The sequence below is a fragment of the Mobula hypostoma genome, chromosome 11 (genome assembly GCF_963921235.1).
Source record: "Mobula hypostoma chromosome 11, sMobHyp1.1, whole genome shotgun sequence".
Taxonomy (NCBI): domain Eukaryota; kingdom Metazoa; phylum Chordata; class Chondrichthyes; order Myliobatiformes; family Myliobatidae; genus Mobula; species Mobula hypostoma.
The window spans coordinates 64,107,941-64,130,597 of record NC_086107.1 but is presented as its reverse complement, the minus strand read 5'-3'; the positions used below and the strand labels follow the sequence as shown (position 1 = coordinate 64,130,597).

General features: G+C 43.9%; 1 protein-coding gene across 1 annotated transcript in view; it reads right to left on the bottom strand.

Annotated features, from left to right (window-relative positions):
- The window catches only part of dusp8a (dual specificity phosphatase 8a), a 303,307-nt gene extending 281,237 nt beyond the window's left edge, over window positions 1-22,070 (bottom strand). Inside the window, exon 1 of the mRNA XM_063062185.1 lies at window positions 21,833-22,070. The gene's annotated coding sequence lies outside the window, so the exon portion shown is untranslated. The remainder of the gene's footprint in view (window positions 1-21,832) is intronic.
- Between the last annotated feature and the right edge of the window lie 587 nt (window positions 22,071-22,657).

Genomic DNA, 22,657 nt, shown 5'->3' with positions numbered 1-22,657 from the left:
TGGCATCGTCACCCATGCCAAAAAGGTCAAAGGTTTTGTGGACAGCCTAAGAGTGGTCCACCAGTACTCCAGGTTCGGGAGTTAAGCTCAGAGCCAATAATGCTAACTGGTAAAACAAAATTGTTATGGAAGCAGCAATGAAGGATCCTTCTACATCTGTGTGTGATGGTATTCCTGAGTCTCCATCCAGAACTTGCCTGACTGACTGTAGTGCAAAACGTGCTACTGGCACGATGAAGGAAGCCCTGAGCACCGCCAGAGATTGAGGACCTTCATTGTTACCCTAAATGCCAGCGGCGTAACAGGCAGTAAGGAAATCAAATCCATCTTCTTGGGTAGATACTGGAAGAACCCTTGGTATTATTCTGTGGAACAGCACAGAATTTCTCTCAGTTTTCTCAGGAGGCAGCAGAGCCTGAGCCCCTGGGTGAGGAACGACCCGGTGTTTGGACAATTTAAGTGCCAAGCCAGATTGCAATGGTCGGGGTCAGAGGCAAGAGATAGGCCTGTCGGCTCACTGATTTGTTCAACCCTATGCTGGACTGAGGCCGTGGTCTGTAACTAGTGGACTTCTGGATCAGCTACTGTGATGCCTGGCCTCATGAACTTCAGTTCTGAATGCTGCTGGCTTGCTTTATCATTCGTACGGCTTTTATCCCCTTCCCTGCACATTGGGTGTTTGAGAGTCTTTTGTTTATAATGGGTTCTTTATTATTTCATGTCTGCCTGTAAGGAGACAAATGTCAAGGTTTATGATATATACATACTTTGATAATTAGAGGTACTTTGAACTTTAAGGAGTAACTATTCCTTAATAAAAACAAAAACATTAGATGGATCACCTGATTATTTTTACTGGGCTTATGGGATCTTGCTCTGTGAAAATTGGCTGTCACTTCACAACCCTGACGGCACCAAAAGTTAAATAGTTGTACAGCACCCCGAGTGGTCTTGGAGTTACAAGAGGTGCAAGATCTTTCTCGTTTCCCCCATATATCAATCAGTACACTCCTTCGAAGGAAATGTGCTGGGTTTGCTTTTGGTTAGTTAAACAAACTGCCTCTCAGTTTTTCCACCTGAAGAGTATTGAAAAACCAGAACCCAGTTGGGATTGATTAACAAAATGTGGACACACTTGCTGGGAGCTTTCTGATGAAGTTCCATTTAGTGACATTGCTTTGATCAACTGGAGTGGTGACTGAGTAACTGACACCAGTCACAGTGAGCATATGCACAAAATTTATCAACAACTACCCTCCAATCACTGCATCACTCTGGAAGAATCTTCTTCTTCATGTGCCCTGCGCGATCATGGCTTTCCACATCGAACGATCCTATGCAGCGTCAATGATATCTCGCACACTTAGATCTGTTAGTTCTTTCACAGTGTCCATATATTTTCTTCTTTGCCTTCCTCTTCCACGTTTCCCAGGCATACGGCCTTGTAATGTAAGGCATTCTATTTCTCCCTTTCTGATGACATGGCCCATAAATCTAAGTTTCCCCTCATTTAATGTTCTCATTAAAGATCTTTTTGTATGGGTTCATTGGAGTACTGTCTCATTAGTTACCCTATCTCTATATGATATTTTCAGCATTCTTCTAAGAAACCACATTCCTGTTGCTTCCAAGTTTCTTTGGCGTTCTGGTGTTGTCGTCCATGTTTCGGAAGCATACAGCAAGATTGACCAGATGTAACATTTTAGTAGCCTAAGCCCTGTTGTCATAGAAATGTGTCTGTTGGTAAAAATGGGTTTCATTTTTTGGAAGTTGGTTTTGGCAATGGCAATTCTTCTTTTTATTTTTACTTTACTTCTAGCATTTTGTGATATAAAGCTACCAAGGTAATTAAAGCTGGTCTTTTGTTCAATCTCTTGGTTACCGATGTACAATTGGCAGTTGGGAGTATCCTGCTGTTTTGATATTACCATACATTTGTTTTTTTAATATACAGTTGATGGTTAGACCAAAACCTGCACTTGTTTGTACTACTTTGTCTAGGAGGATTTGTAGGTCTTCTGCAGCACTTGCTATTAGGGTGGTATCGTCTGCATATCTTACATTGTTGATGTTAACACCTCCAGTTTTTATCCCAACTAGGTCTGGAAGAATATACCTACTTTATCGGAAGTCACTGTAGTTTCCGTTCCCCCACATTTCATCAGTACAGTTTTCTGAGCAAGTCAATTTACAACAGACAGCAGTGACTCACGGCTATTCACAGTGCCAACCTGCTGGCTTCTGCAGTATTGCCAACCATGGCATTGGTATAATAATGAATTTTTATGTCACCATTGACGAGTCAGTTCCACCAGATGTACTAAGGAGAGCATTCTGACTGGTTGCATCATGCTCTGGTATGGAGGCTTCAATGCACAGGATCAAAAAAGACTGCACAGGCTTGCAGACTCAGACGGCTCTGTCATAGGCACAAGCCTCCCACCACTGAGGAAGTCTTCAAGAGGCACTGCCTCAGGAAGATTGCATCCATCATTAAGGACTCTTATCATCTGGGGCCTGCCCTCTTCTCAATACTACCACTGTTGGCGGGGGGGAAAGGAGGGGAGGTATAGGAGCTCAATATTTTATGAAGACCTTCTTCTCCTCTGCCATCAGATTACTGAATGGTCCAGGAACACTACAATAGGTGATCTACTAGCGACGCGTTGGGGTGGGACATCGTCCACCGCCAAACCGCATACATTGAGGGTGCTTGATAGTGTCAGCCAAAAAGCACAGCTCGAGATGCTCTGACTGAATGATTTACTGACTAAAAAGGGCAACACAGTAAGGCAGCGAAACGATGAAATCATGCTGCGTTTTGTCAATGGGGATTAGCCCGGGCAAAAGACATTGTCTCCTCTAAGGGAGAAATTAATATTTATTTATTGACTGATTGAGATACAGTGCAGTACAGGTCCTATTGGCCTTTCGGGCCACACCACCCAGCAACCGCCGATTTAACCTGAGCCTAATCACAAGACAATCTACAATGACCAATTAACCAACCAACTAGTACATCTTTGGTCTGTGAGAAGAAACCCTTGCAGTCACGTGGAGAACGTACAAACTCCTTACTGACAGTGGCAGGAATTGAACCCTGGTCACTGGTACTGTAAAGCATTGTGCTAACCACAATGCTACTGTGCCATCCAAGAGAGTCTCATCTTGTTCAGGGATCTAGGGGTTTCTTTATGTTCCATTTCCATTCTGAGGAAGACAACTATCCAGAGAAATCAATTTGGGATGGTTATAATCTGATACATCACAATGAACCATATATCAATGGTTCTGAAACTCACGCCCAACATTTTAGGAACATCCTCTTCCCTCAATAGGCATATTTATGCCAACGTTCAACCTCTGTTTCTCGGCAGAGGGAATTAAACAGATTAATTAATTTACGCTTATCACAGCATTGCAAAATTAAAAAGTGGCATCATATAATCGCATACAAGCAGACTTAGAGAGCACAGTACACTATGTGCTGTTGTACAAAGAACCAGGTCGCATTCTGCAATTACACCTACACAATGCAGGCAAAGAACAGACAACAAAGGAAAGATTCTTGAGGCATGCAATGGAAATCTGGTCGCTATCAGTGTAGTACAGTACTATAAATCTGTTTCAAATTCCAAGTAATTGTTGGAATAAACAACAGTGTCATTGTGATGTTTGCACAAAGATTTGTAATTTATTCCAAAACCTTATTTACTAGTCAACGTCTTGTTTTTCTTTCCTCGGTCTCTTCTTTCTCCCTTAAAGGGGCTGATTCTGGCCCTGTTATGCTTGCAAGGGCTACCGTTCTTCACAACCCATCTGAGCTGGGTTGCTCAACCAAAGGGGCACCAATGCCATTTCTAACCCCACCCCCAAAGGTGATCAAGGAGTCACCTTTCCCTCTGTCGATCCCAGAAGCCCAGAGTCAGTGGCAGCAAACATCTCTGCTTAGTTGTGTTTGAAACTGCTGAGGGCCCTTAGCACCAAGTGTGAGATTTTCAGGTCCTTGTGATTCTGTTTCGATATTGAACAAACAAGGGGAACATTTGACTTATTTCCTCTCCATCGAAGACACCTTCCAGTGGGATCATCCATCACTAAGGGCCCTCACCATCTGGGACATGCCCCCTTCTTCTTGTTCCTACTGGGTCCAGTAGCCTCAACACCCCCACTCAATCAACAATTCAGAAACAGCTTCCTCGTGCCATCAGACTTCTGAGTGATTCCAGGAACACGAGCTTGTTATTCCTTTTCTTTTGTTTATTACTGAGACAGCACAGAGCAGACCCTTCCAGCCCTTCAAGCCGCACCGCCCAGCAATTCCCCCGAGTTAACCCCAGCCTAATCACGGGACAATTTATAATGACCAATTAACCTACCAACTGGTGGGTCTTTGGACTGTGGGAGAAGACCTGAGCACCCGGAAGAAACCCACCTAGTCACGGGCAGAACATACAAACGCAGCAGTGGGGATTGAATCTGGGTCGCCTGGACTGTAAAGCGTTGTGCTAACCACCGTGCTACCATGACACCACAGAGCAATGTCAGTGGCCTGTAGGGGAATCCAACCTGCGACCTTGGCGTTGTGCTCTACTGATTTTTGTTCCCTGTAGTAAATATACATTTTGGCACCGTCTTGTCACAGAACAACAAATTCCAAGTCATTTAGAAGAAGAATAGCCCTTAACTCGGCAATGGAGTTATCAGGGCACCGCCACGATGGTGTTTCCCTAGCAAGCTACTCTTGTTTTTACGAAGCCGAGTTGCTAGCTCGACGCGCAACCCGACTTGGATTTGAACTCGGGAACCTTCGCTCTGATATTATTGCGTCGCCAAGCGGGACATTTCAAGTCATTTGAGTCAGTGACAATAAATCTGATTCTGATCTGCTGTTTCTCCCAAACGTATCGAACAGTTGCTACGAGTCAATAGGAGAAAAAGGGAGATCTGTCAACAGTCCCTAGAAAAATATAATACCACGAGAAAGCACTTTCTCTACAACACGAGTCCACACACCATCCATCACTTCAAAAATCAGCACAACTCCTTTAATGTTAACAGTGACTGCAGTTAGATTCAACTTTCCTGCATTCTGTCCCTCCCCCTATTACAATGACTAGGGAAAAAAAATGCACAAGACAACTCTCCAAGAGTTTTAAGAATAATGGGTTTGCACTTCTGTGGTACATTCTGTGGCACAGACAGGTCTCAGAATGCTTACAGTTGATTCTCAGGTGAGGGTGGTGTCGCAATGTTTGGAAGCCTAGCTGCCAACCTGTGTGCAGGCAGACCCCAGAAACAGCAGAGGTAACAATCAGGCAGTCTGTTGCTTGAAGGATAAATATGACGCAAGGCAGATTATGACCTTTGCTGTGTGGCTGTCCATGTGGCATGAGGTGGAGTGGGGGGAAAGAGTGCAGAGAAGCAAGCACTGGGGAAAAAAAAAGAGTTGACAGCTGCAGCCCAACATTATTACCAAGGGATATGAGCCAGCAAGGAGCCCTTTGAATGAATGTCATTCAGTATTTGTGAAAGGCAGCCTTAAAGGGCCAAGGTACTTAAGAAACCCAGACCACACAGGATATCCTTTTCTTTGACATATTCGCTAAATGTTTTGAAGGAGGAATGACAACTTTCTCAAATGCCGCATTATAAAAATCTTGAAATGCAATTACTTGTTGAAAGTGAGATTAGTGCAGTCGTCACCCACATTGAAACCACACAGGGAAGTCACCAATGAGAATATAAAAAGAACAAAGGTGCTTCATAAATCAGTATGCAAAGCTGTTTAACCCTGCATATGAAGCACAGCCCAGGGATGGCAGCGCAAGGCAGAACCCCTCTCAAAGTCACTTCCGTGAGCGAGCAGTGTAACCCTCTGGGATGCAGTCACGAAGAGCAGCTGATGCAGGGACATCGAAAAGTGTAGATCGAGCTAATCCAGCTACATGCAAACCTGGCACACACGCACTGGTATTAACAGGGAGCTGGGAAGGGAATGGGACAGCTCCCACCTTGGGTCAGCTGCTGGGGAGCCCAGAGGTCAGTCTTTGCCCCCTCAGCTATAGCAACAATGCAAACAAATCCACTGCAAACCAAATCAATGAATGGGAATCAGGAGGCTTCTCAATTAGATTTGGAATCAGGCTGTACTTCGCCACATCTCAACTTAAATTTGTTTGCTTGCTGTTTCAACCCTTGCAGCAACTCCCAGGACAGACACAGGCCCCAGGGAAACCGTCTCAGTCAGTGAGGGCCCTCAGGGTTAAGGGCTTTCTGTATGCTCTGCTCCAGCTGGTCCACAAGTTCGACAGGGTCTGTGACCACTTCCTGCTAGCCTTGGGGGAAGGACAAGGGCAAAGTTATCCAGCAGGTTGGTGACACAGTCCTTTGTACAGGAATCCCCTGCAATAGGGCTGTTTGGAAATTCACCGTTACAGAATTGACAAATCACCACATTGGAGTTGATTTGTTTCTTTCCACCATTCCCCCTCCCCTACCGAGTTAACACGTTTTAATACATGAGCAGATGATACGGCTTCGTGTTTTGGCGGGGGGGGGGAACTCAGCACACAGACTAATTTCTAGGAATGCACTTCCTCCATATGCAGGGGTTGCCTGTACACTTCAGCCACACAGAGCACAGAACAGTACTGTATTGGAACAGGCCATTCAGACCATGGTATTTGTGCTGAACTTGATGCCAAACTAAACTAAACCTCCTCTGCCACATCTGCATCCCTCCAGGCCCTGCATAATCACGTGTCTATCTGTCTGTCCTTGTCCCTCCCTCAAGGCCAGATTCTTGAATATCACCACTGTACTTGATTCCACCACGACCAACCCCCCCCCCCCAGCACCCACCAGAATCGGTAAATAAAAAAAAAGCCTCACATATCCCCCTTAGGCTTAGGTTGTTCTGCTAGATGGTGCCACAATACAGTCAGGGAAAGTTTCAAGTCCACTCTCCCTTCCCCTGGGGAGTCCCCTCGCATTCCTTTTGGATTTTGTTGCTTGGACTCTTGTCGTGGAAGGGATTCCTCTTTAGGCTCATCACTGCTATTTATCACTTGCCACTGGAACTGTTCAGCTGGCACCAGAACACAGCCTGGATGATGGAAAGGAAGACCTGCCCTGTCATCTCCTTCCGCTATACTCCAAGCCTCAGCACCATCATAAGCTGCACAAAGCCAAAGAGAGGAAGCTCTCACACCTCTGGCCACAAGGCAGTGACCCACATGGCTTGTCAAGTCAAGTTTACAGTCATTTAAATGTATGCACGTATACCATCAAATGAGACATTTCTCCAGACCAGGGAGTAAAGCACATAGCACATAAATAACACGTGATAACTTAGCAAAGTAAGAATTAAATTTAGAAATGAATTATGCATAAATAAAATAAAGTGCACAAGTTAAATATTGTAGGCTTCACTACAAATTATCCAGTAACACTTTGCATGTGATGTGGCAGAGGCCTAATGTCCTGAGAGAAGAAGCTGTTTCTCATCCTTACAGTTCTTGTCTTTATGCATCGGAGTCTCCTGGCCTGGTAGTAAAAGGTCTGCTGGATGGATGGGTGGGATCCTTGATAATTCTAAGGACTCTGTGCATGCAGGATGGTAGGGAGACCCCTTATGAACCTCACAAACCTTTGTAAGGACTTCAGGTCCAATGCTCTGCTGCTCTCATACCAGATGGGGATGCAGCTTGCTAAAATGCCCTCAATGGTCACCCTGTAAAATTCAGTTAAGCTGTGGGGATGGGGGCGTGGGGATGGGAATGTGTACCAGCATCTGACGTACTTCATCCCTGGTACCTCAACATGGGAAATAGGGGTAAGAGTTGGTTATTTGGTTCCCCTCAAACCTGTACACAATGTCATCTCGCATTCAGCCCCTTCCCTCCTCACTCATCAAGATCGACATGCCTTCACCTCAAAAATACTCAAGCACTGCTTCCACTACCCTTTCAGAAAGTGTTCTAAAGATTCACAACAAGAGAATAAAATCACCTCACTAATGACTTAAAAGGGTAATCCTTTTTTAAAAAAGTAGTCACTAATCTAGGTTCTCCCACAAGAGGAGAAAACCACTCCATTATCTCACTGTCATGACCACTCAAGAACAATACACTCAGTGCTACTCAATCTATTCCCATAGACACTGATTATGGTGGAGAGAGCTGCTGTTGGCAATGTCATTACAGTGAAAGAAGCCTTGCGTTCTGTCCAAGATCTACTGGAACTACCTACAACCAAGCATAGTCAATCGCAATGCTCTTGAGTGCAGACAGAATGCACAAGCAGGGTGATCTCTGCAAAAGGTCAAACGGGGGAAACCCAGTGCATTAGTCTTCATCGCCACATCTCTTTTCTCACAAAGTAGGACAGGACATGGCCTGTCAGTGGGTTCATAATGATGAATGTATGACTTCTATAAGGTATTGATTGTAAAATTGGAAAGAAAGAACAGGAGGTTATACAGCCCCTTGAGGCAGCCCTCAGTAGATCAGGGATGGACTGGTCCATTTTCCTGCCGAATCCTCATAGCTTTTGAATTTTTGTGGCCCAGCAATCACTCTTCACCCGAAATATATTCATGACTCCGCATCCTCGTCTTCCTGGGGTAGGGAATCCCAAAGAATCACTACACACCAACGGCTAATTAATACCATCCTGATTTGTGAATTAGAGCCTTGCTGCCAGTTGATTTATGGCCCCGGGAATTTGAAGGAGCAGGAATGGACTTGAGTAGCTCAATTCTGCTGCTTGTATGCAACAGAGCCAGATTCAAGCTTTCTGGCTCCACTATGGACCACACACTGACACAGGGTTATTCACTGTGGAACCTGGCACTTGTGCAAGCAAAGGCATCTGTACCAATGATTAGGAAAATCCATGATTAAGATATATCCCCAAAACAAATCTCACAGTGTAATATCCTTCCCTGTCCAAATCCTCTCGCTCCTCGGAGGTTTCATAATGATAGGGGTAATGTACTGGTGCAATTACCCAGAGGAAGTCAGGAAATAGTTTGGGAATGAGGAATCAGGCTTGGCACCTAATTCAGATATTTAACACTGAGTGAAACCTGCAAAGACATGGCAGGCATGTTAAATGGCAATCAGAGCCCCTGTTCAAATAAGAGAGTGGATGAGCTGCATTCATCCCTCCCCCCCCCCCCTTAGCCTAGTGAAAGGCCCAAGACTTTAAAGTCCTTAAGTGATTTCCCCACCTTTCCAAAAGAAAACAACAACCCAAAAAGAAATTGCTAAAGTAATTTGAAGTCTGAGGGAAATTAAGCAGCCAATCAAATGTCAGAGGTCCATGAGCCAGTCCTGAGAGGGTGAAAGGTGGAGAGGGTTAACGACTTCAAATTCCTGTGTGTTGCTATTTCCGAGGACCTGCTCTGGTCTCAGCACACAAGTGCAACTGCGAAGAAAGCACAGCAGCGCCCCTGCTTCCTTAGGAGTCTACAGAGATTCGGAATGACGTCTAAAACTTCTATTGATGTGTAGTGGAGTGTTTGTTAACTAATTGTGGCCTGGTAGGGAAACACCAATGCCCTCGAACAGGAAATCCTACAAAAGGTAGCGGATTCGGCCCAGTATATCACAGGTGAAGCTCTCACAACCATTGAGCACGTCCACGTGAAATGCTGTCGTAGGAAAGCAGCGTCCGTCATTAGAGATCCCCACCACCCAGGCCATGCTTTTTTCTTGCTGTTGCCATAAGTTAACAGGTACAAGAGCCTCTGGACTCACACCACCATCTCACAATCTCGTTACTTATTACTATTTATTTATATTTGCATTTGCACAGTTCGTTGCCTTCTGCACTCTGGTTGATCTTTCATTGATCCTGCTACAGTTACTACTCTATAGACTTGATGAGTATGCCCACAAGAAAATGAATCTCAGGGCTGTATATGGTGACAATACATGTATTTTGATAATAAAATTTACTTCGAAATGTCCAGAGCTGACTAAGTTCCAAGAAACAAATCCTTCAGTGTAAAGAACAGTGCCCCATGAGCTGGATATGCAGTGATAACTGCCTCCCCACAGTCAACACGGGCACCTCAGAATGTCTTAACATCTAAAAAAAATTGTTCCCACTGTCATTACAGGTAATCTTGTCAACAACCAGTTAGATAAGTCAGAATTTACACATCATGCCAGGAGTACGGTGTTTGGCTTTGATCACCCTGTTATAGGAAGGATGCAAATAAACTGAAGAGAGTTCAGAAACAGGCCTTGCAAGGATGTTGCCAGGACTTGAGGGACTGAGTTATTGGGAAGAGTTAGACAAAATCAGCCTTTACGCCTTGGAGTGCAGGAGATAAGAGGTTTATCAAATGATGAGGGACACAGAGTGAGCACAGTTACACCCCACCAACCCCCATAGTTGGAGAAATTGAAAGCTACAGGGCATGATCTTAAAATAAAAGGTGAAAAGGTTTAATAAAAACCTGAAGAATGACTTTACTTTTCTCCCTCACACACTAGGTGGTGGATGTACATGGAACCAGCCAAAGGTAGTGGTTGAAGCAGGTACATTAGATATGTGCAAGAAGGATATTTTATTTTATTGTATTGAAATACAGCATGGAATCAGCCCCTTGAGCCTGGCCTAATCTCAGGACAATTTACAATAATCAATTCACCTACCAACCGGTAGGCCTTTGGACTGTGGGAGGAAACTGGAGTACCCAGAGGTCACAGGGAGAACAGACAAACCCCTTATAGGCAGCGGTGGGAATTGAACCCAGGTCATTGGTACTGTAAAGCGTTGTGCTGACCGCCATGCTACCATGCCCCCTACATTTGGGCAGTTGTATGAATGACAAGACTTGAGGGATATAAACCAAGTACTGGGAAATGCATTAGCTCAAACGTACATCCTGGATATGTATGGGCCCAGGCGTCTTTTCTATGCTTGTGTAACTCTATGACTGTGACCCTGTTTAAGAATAAAATTTGTGCTTTTCCTTGACAGTGACAGCACCAAGAAAACCATTAGTAAAAAACGAACCAGGGCTAGGTTCAAATTATGGTACGCCTTGGATGCCACCCAGCTATGTATCTTGTAGCTCGCTCATTTTACAAACCCTATGGATCTGAGGCCTCCCGAGAAGGACTCAGGGTCAATCTGAATCCACAGGTAGACTCCATGGTGTGTGGTGTTACCTTGATATAGAGCCCAGCAACATGAACTCATTGAAACAGAAACTCACCAACACAATGCGGCCTACCCTGGAAACCAAATCCAGCCTGCAGTGCATTGGACATGTGAGATGCTCCTACCAAGCACGGATTGCATCCTCATTTCCTCATGCCTATTTGGTAGCTACAAGCTATTTTCTGCCTCCATATTGGGCTTCCTTTTACTTCATTTTTGCCCTGTACAAATCCATTTCAACTCTCCAGGCCTTGATACGTCTTTCAAATTAATCCTAAGCATTTTCCCTCTAATTGAACGTGCATTTATAAATTCAGATTGCTCGGCAGATTTTTGCATTCTCTATCAGGTTACACGCTGAGGTAAGGCCAAGTTTGTGCTGGCTTATACTAATTATGCAAATGAGCTGACTCTGCAACATTCTGCTCTCTGCACTACAGGCAGGCTCAAGTCAAGTAGCCAATAATTCTTGGCATACATTTTGCCACTCATACAAAGTTGAGGCTTTATTTTGATGCTTTAGGTCTTGAAGTGCTGTGTTATGTTTGTCCAATCAACAATGCTCCAAGACCTCCTCACAATGGCTACTAAATAGATCTGAGGAAGTCCAGTATTAGTATTGGTTTATTATTGTCACATGCATAAACTTACTTACTGCCTGTTACGCTGCTGGTGTTTAGGACAGCAATGATGGTCCTCCTCACAGATATTGAAGGATTCTTCATTGCTATTTCCATAACAATTTTTTTTTGACCAGTAAGGGATGTTAGCCCCGAGTTGAACCCCCAAACGTAGAGAATCAATGGACCACTCTTCGGTTGGCCTTTACCCTTTGACCCATTTGGCACAGGTGACCCTACCAAGAGTCAAAGTACAAGGTCCTGACACCAGCCAACACTGCTCTCCAGGTCATTTGAGGCATGCAAGCCTCCAAACCCTACGACAAGGTTGTGGTCCTCTTGGAGGAGATGTACTAAGATACAGTGGAAAACTTGTTTTACAGATCAAATTACACAGGGAACTGATGTAGAACAATGCAGAATAAAGTGTTAAAAAAACTAGAGAAAGTGCGGTGCAGATACACAAAGTGCAAGATCATAATGAGTATACACCACTTCGTGGTGCTGTTTCTATACATCAAGCACTAAACCTCTGAAGCCTTTAATGTAGGTGTTGACTATATCACCTTCCAGTAATTGTTACTCCAATGTTCTAGTCACCATTAATGGATTACCCAAATGGAGACACAAGAGAGACAGCAGATGCTGGAAATCTGGAGCGATACAAACTGCTGGAAGACCTCAGCAGGTCAGAGAACATCCTTGGAAGAAAATGGACAGTCAATGTTTCCAGATGAAACCCTTCACCTGAACTAACGTTTGTGCATTTCCCTCCTCAGATGCTGCCTGACCCACTGAGTTCCTGCAGTGGTTTATGTGTAACTCATTACCCAACTTCATCAGACTTCAGCTCATCAGTCACGTCCTATCCAGTTCCCTCACTCACTGTTCTTGTGCCTTTTGATCCACATTAAACATGTTGACATCAACCCTTCCCTTTATTCCAGTACTACAGGCCACGTCCTTAACTCTCTCTCTTTACCAGTAAGGCTCCTCAGTATTATTTCACGTTATATGTCTTACTTAAATGCAAGCTAGCTAACATCATCCACCAAGAATTAGCTGAGATCAAAAACTCACAACTGGGACAGGACAGACTGTGTTGGGGGTAGGGTTGAGGATGGGAGACAAGTTATGACTCAGTGTTGGAGCACTGGCCTTAGAAACTGCAGGCCCACACCAGATCACCACTAAGAATTTGGCACTATCTAAGTAATCTCACTTAGGCCACAAGAATGTCTGGTGTGCAAAATGAAAACATTTGTATAAGGGTGTGTTTTCCTTAGATTGGGGTTCTGATACTGTGCTTTGGCTTTATGTCACAACTTAACTACCTCTATTTCAGCACAGAAACCAACTGGCAAATTTGGAAAATGCAAGGAGATCAATTGTTCGGAACAGAGTTGTTTTCCATCTGAGCCGCTTACAAATGCTGAATTGGTATGCTCTTAACTTTTTTAATAATGGGATTCTGCTGCTATAAGGGGACTTTCTACAGATATGAGAAGAACGTTTGAATACTTCATATTTTATAAATAACAGCAAATAGTTATTTATGCAAGAATAAATAACTTGCAGGCAGGAGCGGATATTGTTGCCTTTCTGTTCCGTATATTGCACCACCACTTTAAACAAGAATTAAGTTTCTTTCACAGTATACAAAACTAACTTTCAAACACTATTCAGTAGACTGGAATCTATAAAATTAAAAACCTGTATAACCCTTAATATCACTCAGTCACTGATTCTCAAACTATTGCAAGACCTGAAAGAAACGTATCACCCTTCAACAGGCTTTGAGTGAGATACAATCTTCTTTAAGATGGATTTGAGATGGGAAGGGAACATTTGCTATAAATAAGAAGTTATTTATGCACTTTATCTTTTCACCTTTGATTCATCAAATTCTTCAGAGATCAGCAAACTATCTGCCACCTACTGACCAAGGCATTTGGGACGTGCAGTTCCAAATATCCCACAACCTATGGACTCACTTTCAAGGACTCTTCATCTGATGCTCTCAATACTTAGTATTTATTTATCATTATTTCTTTCTTTCTGTACTTGCACAGTTTTACACACTGGTTAAATACCAAAGCTGGTATGGTCTTTCATTGATTCTATATGGTTATTCTTCAATTTTGGACTTATTAAGTAGCCAGGAAGAAAATGAATCTCTGAGTTTTATATGGTGACATTCATGTACTTTGATAACAAATTTACTTTGAACTTCTCAGCTAAACAATTATTATGTACTTCAGCTCATGCTTGCCTATAGTTTCTCCAGATCTGGATTTAAATGCTTCAAAGAATTTTGTCATCTATTCTGTGACACAGGTCAGGATTTTTAAAAAAGTGGATCGAGTGACAATAATGACAAGACTTGGTCAGTCCAATGAGAAGTTAAGCCATTCAAACCAGCACATCCAAAATGCAGTTCATAATCGTGCTGTTAATTTGTAACAGAAAGTAAAAAAAAGGAGCTTGCCTTTGAAAATCTCTAAAGCTGTTTAACAGGGTGCTTTTAAAATTTATTTGATCTTCTAATGCTGAAAATGCACAAAGACATCTTCCTGATCCTCTTGAGTATCACTGGACATGAACATGCATGGTGCTAGCTTGGCTGTAATGAAGCACCATCTCTTTATTTCCACATTTCATAAATCCACGAAAAGGTGACTTTAACTACTCATTGGCAAGACCTACGGATTATTGATGAGTACTCAGGCAAAATGCTGGAAGCAGTCAACACCTCCACAGACAAAACTGAGGGAAGAAAACATGAATCAACAAAATGTTCTGGTATTTCAATCTGTACAGTGGGGTAGTATACAATGGAGTAATATACAGAGACCAGGTACACTGGTAAAGAGAAACACCTCTAAATTGCTCATGGCAGCCAGTAATCAATTAAAATGCTGGCAGTGGGCTGTCATACAAACCTAATTTGGGGGGAGGGGGCACCAACCAGATGTGACTGTAGAGCAACAGCTGTGATTGAATTTTATCTTCCCACTAAAATGCCTTGACAAGATAGATAGATACTTTATTGATCCCAAGGGAAATTACAATGTCACAGTAGCATTACAAGTGCACAGATATAAATATTAGTATAACGAATAAAAAATAAGTTATCACGAACAGTCTAACAGGAGGGGGTTATCAGAAACCATTCATTTCAGTGGCCGGAAGGTGAGCCACAGTGAATGCTGGCCTTGGTAATAATATCCAAATCCAGGGATTAATAAAGAAAGGGATCATAGGTGGGGGGACCTTATTCAAACAGGTGAGATCCTTGGAGGGTGGGGCACTACTGGGTAGATGTCAACATGCTTCTGCTGGTGGGAGAATCGTGATAGAGGGCATGTAGCTTGAAGAGGGTGTCATTTAAAATGGAGGCATGTAGGAAGTGGTTGGTGAACCTCCTCCTACTTATGTAGATTATTGGAGGCATTTAATGAGGAAGTAGATCAAAGATTGACAAATAGAGGACTAAAGGGATCTGGCACCAGAACTAAGATGAAAGCAGGGGAGGATTAATCTTGATCATACTGAATGATGAAGCAGGCTTTCAGGGTGAAGTGGCTTTCTCCTAGTTTCTTATTCTCGATTCATACTCAAACCACACTCAACTAATTTGACATTCAGTTTGCTACTGAAGGGCTTCTCCTATCACTGCAGTTGAAGAACACCCCCGCCCCCACCGGGAACACTGACTATCCTTCTCCGAAGGTGGCCTCCGAGCTGAAAGTCCAGACGTACCCAAACAATTCCCCAAGAAATTATGCTTCCATCTATGCTCTCTTCTCTCATCTTTTCCTGTACCTCCAGACATGGCATCCTTTCTAAGAAGACATTCCGTCGGCCTGCTCAGTCTCTCCACCAGCTCAGCCGAGCAAGACAACTTGTAATAAGCTATTATTTTATGAATGGGTCAACAGGGAGAATGTGGAAGAAACATCCCTTCTGTTACCTGACGTAGGGCCAGCAAGCTCAGTACTGAAGACTGGAGTTTCATTATTGGGCTGCTGGTTCCTTCCCCCAATGCAGCCCTTATACATACCAGTCCCATCCCAATTTCTACTCTACCCTATTACAGCTACCTCGGTCCAATGAACAGGTTCCAGCATCCACCTTCCATTCCTTTTGCATTCTGCCATTTCTTACTCAGGTCCATTGTTATACAAAACATCCTGTTGTGGAAACATCACCATCAAATTAATCAAATCATCTCTGTCTGTGTCTTATTTACTCATGCTTGCATCTTCCAGTAGGAGCTACTCAATAAATATTAGGAGAATAATCCATCAGTACCCAAGTCACCTGCACAATTTCTCCAGCTACCTAGTTACAATCTACCACCTCAAGGTGACAACCTTGTGATCGTTAACTCATGGCACTATGCAGTGATAAGGACAGGCCACTCAGATCTTTAACAGACAAGAGACTGCAGATGTTGGAATGTGAAGCAACAAGAAAGATGCTGGAGGAACTCGGTGGGTCAAGTAGCAACTGTGGAGGGAAATGGACAGTCAATGTTTCAGGCAGAGACAATTCTACTGGACAGAAAGACAAAGGGGGATAGTTAGTATAAAAAGTTGGAGGGAAGGGGTGGAGCAAGAGCTGACTGGTGAAAGGTGGATGCAGTTGAGGGTGATAGGCAGGAGGAGGGGAGAGTAGCTGTGTGGTGATAGGCGGAGACAACGAAGGGCTGAAAGTAACTGTTCCAACAGTCAAGAAATTACGAGTGGCTGGTGCTTTAATTCCATCTACCCACCTCAATACTGTACACATCAACAATCAGAAATCCATCCATCTCAGGATTGAATTTTTAATTGGTCCAGCCTCCACAGGTTCCTAGGATGGCATTCCAAAATTCCATCTTAATTAAATCACCAGCTAATCAATATTGAGTGTATATCTTCCTTCATAACCCAGTCCGGATGAAGGGTCTTGACCCGAAACGTTGACCATCCCTTTCCCTCCACAGCCAAGTTCCTCCAGCAATTTGTGTGCAACTCATACCCAACCACGTTAGACTTCAGCTCATCCAAATCCCCTCCCTCACTCTCCTTGCCCCTTTTGATCCACATTCAACACTATGTTGACATCAACTCTTCTCTCTACCCCAACACTGTAGGCCATGTCCATACACTCTAGAAAATATTTCCTTTAGTGCAATTTCAACTGTCACCAATTTTTGCTAAACAGAGGCAATGTACTTATTGAAGATCCAATGGAGATTCTCAAAACTGTAATCAAATTACCACAGTGAATCTCTTCAACCCCAGCATTTTTATGCCTTAATAGACACATTTCAAACACTGAGCAGATGACTCCAAAAGAATCATAAACACAGGAGATTCTGCAAATGCTGGAAATCCAGAGCAATACACACAAAATGCTGGAGGAACTCAGCAGGTCAGGCAGCATCTATGGAAATGAAGAAACAGTCAACATTTCGGGCCAAGACCCTTCATCAGGACCTGAAAGGAAAGGGGAAGAAGCCAGAATAAGGTGGTGAGGAGAGGAGGAGGAGGTGAAGCCAGGTGGCGGTGGTGGGGGGAGATATGGATAAGAAGCTGGGAAGTGATAGGTGGAAGAGGTAAAGGTCTGGAGAAGGAGGGATCTCATAGAAGAGGACAGCAGACCATGGGGGAAAGGGAAGGACAAAGAGAGCCAGGGGAGGTGATAGGCAGGCTGGCAGAGGAGAAGAGGTAGAGCGGAGCCAGAATGGGGAAAAGAAGAAGAGGGAAGGGGACAGGGAAAATTACTGGAAGTTGGAGAAATTGACATTCATGCCATCAGGCTCACAGCTACAGATGGAACACCAGGTATTGCTCCTCCAACCTGAGTGGCCTCATTGTGGCAATAGAGGAAGCCATGGACTGACATTTCAGAAAGGGAATAGGAACTGGATTTAGAATGGCTGGCCAGTGGGAAACCCTGCTTCCTGCAGAGAGAGCGATGGTGCTCAACAAGCTGTCCCCCAATCTACATACAGTAACGTAGAGGAGGTCTCACTGGGAGCACCGGATAGAGTAGATGATCTCAGCAGATTCACAGGTGACATGTTACCTCAACTGGAAGGGCTGCCTGGGGCCCTGGATGGCAGTGAAGGAGAAGGCGGATGGGCAGGCGTAGAACTTCTTCTGCTTGCAGGGATAAATGCCAGGAGGGAGATCAGTGATGAGGGAAGAACAGAGGGAGTAATCCCTGCAGAAAGCAGAGAGTGTGTGGGGGGGGGGAGAAGAGGAACGAGGTAAAGGTATGTTTGGTGGTATCATCTCATTGAAGAGAGCAGAAGGTGCAGAGTATGATGTGTCAGATGCAAACGCTCAATGGGTGGTAGCAGAGGACAAGAGGAACTTTATCCCTGTTAAAGCGGCAGAAAGATGGGGTGAAGGTGAATGGAGGGGATGTGGGTGACGGCAGCATCAATGGTGGAGGATGGGAAACCCACCCCTTCTTCAAAGAACGTCTCCTTCATCTGTGTACATGGAAATAAAGTGAATATTTCAGGATGCAAACCAGTCTTTTTCCCTCAATGCTGCTTAACCTGTCGAGTGTCCCCAGCATTTTAGTGTTTCTATTTCAGATTTATAGTATCTGCATTTTAATTTCATTTTCCATATCCTCTTGTCATCAAGTGCACTGACGCTACACGTCTCCACCAACTTAGCAGCGTGTTCTTGAGCAAATATGGACAAGTTGAAGTCAATTCTGCTGTGAGAACATTCCCTAGGTGAAACTTCTTGTACAGCTCAGCTCAGGGTGTTCCAGAGTTGGGAGCTCAATTCCAGCACCATTCTGTGTGGAGTCTCTGTACATCCTCCCCGTGAAATGCATGGGTTTCCCTCCAGATGCCCTGGTTTCCTCCCATAGTCCAAAGAGAAGGAACCTGATCGGAGAGGAGAGTGGATCATGGGAGAAAGGGACAGAGGACAGGCATGGGGGGGGGAGGGGGAGGTGATAAGCAGGTGAGGACAAGAGGCCAGAGTGGGGAATTGAATTAGAGGGAAGGGGAGAGGGGAAAAGAATTTGGAGTTCAATCCCAGCATCCTCTGTAAGGCGTCTTTGTATGTTCTCCCCATGGAGCGCGTGGGTTTCCTCTGGTTCCCCAGTTTCCTCCCACAGTCCAAAGATGTAGCAGGTAGGTTAGCTGGTCATTATAAATTGTCCTGTGATTAAGTTAGGGCTAATCAGGGTTGTGGGGTGGTGTGCTTCAAAGGGCTGAATCCACACTGTATCGCCAAATCAATAAATGATGACAGCCGGATGCTGAATGGGCAGCTGGAGAGCACAGCACTGAGGTCAGCAGCATTTGAAGCTTGTGGAGATTTCCATAGCACTGCTGGGGTTTATTTTTCAGGATAGATCACCGTACAGTTACACTGCGACTACTGTATCTGTGGAAAGCAAAACCTCTTCTCAACGCTGCCATTACTGTGGTGTAGAGGAATTCACGATTCAACCGTAGATTGGGACATGAAACCAAGAGCTATCCGCTCTCTCAGGAGGAAGTAAAGGATCCCATGGTAGTGTCTGGGGAAGAAGATCATCCTTGATACCTTGACCAATATTTTTCCACCAATCTTCACTTAAAAGGCAAGCTATCTGGTCACTATCACTTTGCTGCTTACAGTCGACAACACATCAAGAAGCATTTAATAAGTGCTAAAGTGCTTTAGGAATTACAGGGCTCTTGAAAAGCACAGTGCAAAAACTTTTCTGAATGGCTGCAAGGTCACTGACCCAAGATGGCAACTGCTTCCCTTCCCGTTGATGCTGTTGGTTCTGCTGACTATTTCCAGCACTTCTCATTCTAAATAGAGTTGTTTACTCTTTTTTTATGTTAAAAAAAATGACATATAGTCAAAAATGATTTGCTGAATGATTTTTTTTCTCCTGGCACACTTTGAACAAGCATCATTTCCAAACAGGCCAATCACTATCTTCACAACAGTTTAATAACAACCCATTACCAAAGCATAACAGCCACAGAAGAGATACACAAACAGAATCAGAAATTAATTTAGTAACATGAAGTGAAAAGTCCATGTGACCACAAGTTTGGCGAAACAGGCTAGCTTTAGGGAATTTATCATGCACCAAGGGTGGACAGCCTGAAATCACAGGGCATACAGCCAGCCAATGAGAAGGGACAGGAGATGCTGAAAACCCAGAAAGTTTACGTGCAAGGAAGTGACAAAGATGATACTGAAGGATGGATGGGGACATGGAAAGACTTAATCTATAGTATTCAGTAATGGTGTTAACTGCACTTAAATCTGAATAACTATGTTGCTCGGTTTGCCAGCATCCGCAGATTTTCTCTTGTTTGTGATTTGATGACTATGTTCTTCCTAGAGAGTACCACAGAATCACAGGTAACCCCTTCCTTGCTTCCACTCTAGTTCTGAGTGCATTAGGTGCCCTATGCATGAGTTAGAATCATACAGCACAGAAAAAGGCCATTCAGCCCAACACCTCTTTGCCAACCATCAAGTGCTTATCTGTACTAATCCCATTCACCAGCACTTGGTCCACAGCTGTCTATTCTTTGTTAAATTCATTAAATGCAGGCTGACTATGAAACACCAGGAATCACACAGGTTCAATAAAGCAAATTTCAAGACGCCTCTTACATTGCGAGCTTCCTAAAGTTTTAGCTATAAAACCATTCTCCACATATGATAATGAGGACATGAAAATATAAACACCATCTGTCAGGCCAGGTATATTTGGGGTGTTATCTCAGCTTGGCGTGCATTCATTAGGCTTTCTAAGTTCTCGGTATGACTGTGAAAGATGGAGACCAGAAATAACCAGATTGTGTGATGACAGCAAGGAAAGGAACAGCTGTATATCTTTACTGCTTTTTTAAAAATCTGTTGAACTGTGAAAGCAAACTGATCAGAAGCTCCAGTTTACGGGGCGGGGGTGGGGGGGACTCAGGATCTCAAAATGCCAGTCAATTTATGTTTGATTTATTCAACACCGCAAACGAGTGGCCTGTTCGATCCTGGGGAAAGAGGCAACCCCTTTACTTAAATGTTGACTCAACGACCAGGTTTTCTGTTTCCATAGAAAGAGGTGGGATCAAGAAAAATCGATTATATGAAAGATTACTTTGATTTATGGCCACCACAGACCTTGGAGGTCCTAACAGCAGGAGGGGTGTGATAAATTACAACATTACAAATGTTGTCGGCATCCGGAATTATTTATTCGGCATGGATAAACATGGACGTTTCTTCCAACCCCCCTCCCCCCGTCAGCATGAGAGCCGGTTACCTACTCAACCTAATCCCCTTTGAAGTAACAAACTCTATATAAAGGGTCAGATAAACCAAAGCCTTTAAGTACAAGACAAAGCCTTATATGATTATGATTATTTTGGAAAATATAGACACCTGGCTACCAAAACAACCCCCTCCCCCGCCTTTAAATAACCTTTAAATAAGGGACTGTTAATAAATCCTAGATATCCGATTGTGGTGCTGATAGGATTTTAAACGCGCCCCGGGGGTGGGGATGTCTCTTGCAAATAAAACCCCTCCGCCACTGCACCAATTCAAACACCATAACCCGCAATCAGGTTAATCCAGGGCGTCACTTGACAGCCGGGTCTGCTACAACCGATCTAAACGATATACACAAAATCCTGCATCGCCTTCGTCTGCATAGAGATAACATCGCTGAATTATGTTGCTACGCATTTTTTTTTTGCCAGCGTTATCCCGACACAGGGGGAGGATGGTGCAACCTAGAGACATTGTCATGCCCCATCTAGCTCTCCAGTCACCGAGGGTTGGACAACCTTTCCACCTTCAAGGATGGCCAGGCTCGCAATTGCCGCAGGTTGCACCATCGCGCAAGCCTGCACTGCCTGGTATGCATCGCATCGTCCCTTCCGAACGGGAGCATTGAGATGCAAATCTGACCCGGGACTGACCGCACAGGCTGACCAAGACAGCAAAAGACACATTTCTGAAGCGCGTCCCCCTTTTTTCATCCCAAAGACTCACCTTCTTTACTTCCGAGATCTCCCTTTTCTATTTTCCATGGACAAGCCTTGCAATTTTACTCGCGTGACCAATGGAAGATGGTCCTGGATTTTTTTTTGACGAAAGAAAGAAATGCAAAATGAAATTAATTTATAAATCACTCCAGGCTGGCGCAAGCTTCTGTTTTTTTCGGATTGGCTGCCTGCGAGTTGGCCATTAGGAAAAGCAAAACAGAAGGTGCAACATAACTAGGAATGAACTGGGGATGAAGTCATTCTTTTTAAAAAAAATAAAGGATGGCGTCATTGCCAACCAATCAGGTCGAGCCTTCGGTGGCTGTAGTGACGTCAGCTTCTTAGCTCGAGCTCTGGGCACAGATTAAAGGGAGATTGTCTACACCGCACTACCAAGGTCTTAAAGGAGCAGCGTCCTTTTTGTACAATCATTCTGAAGAATATTTACCAAAGGAAATTTAAAGATAGATCTTTCTCCACGACGAGTTATTTAAAGCATGCTATTAACACCCAAATTAAATTTATCTCTTTTTGTTTCCTCTCTCCTACCAACACTTCTTGCAGGGTGTAGCGGTGGTGAGGAGGACTTCTTTGGGACTTCAGCAGTTTTGTTTTAACCACCGTGTTAAACTATCCATTCTTCTATTTGTGCGTCAGTGGTTACTGGAGTGTGGAGGATGATGCAAAGAAGTTCATTTAAAGTTATAACTTTATGAAGGCTACATTTTCAAAGTTCGAAGTAAATTTATTAACTAAGTATAGTACATGTATGTCATCATATGCAACCCTGAGATTCATTTCCTTGTGGGCAATCACAGTAAATACAATAAAA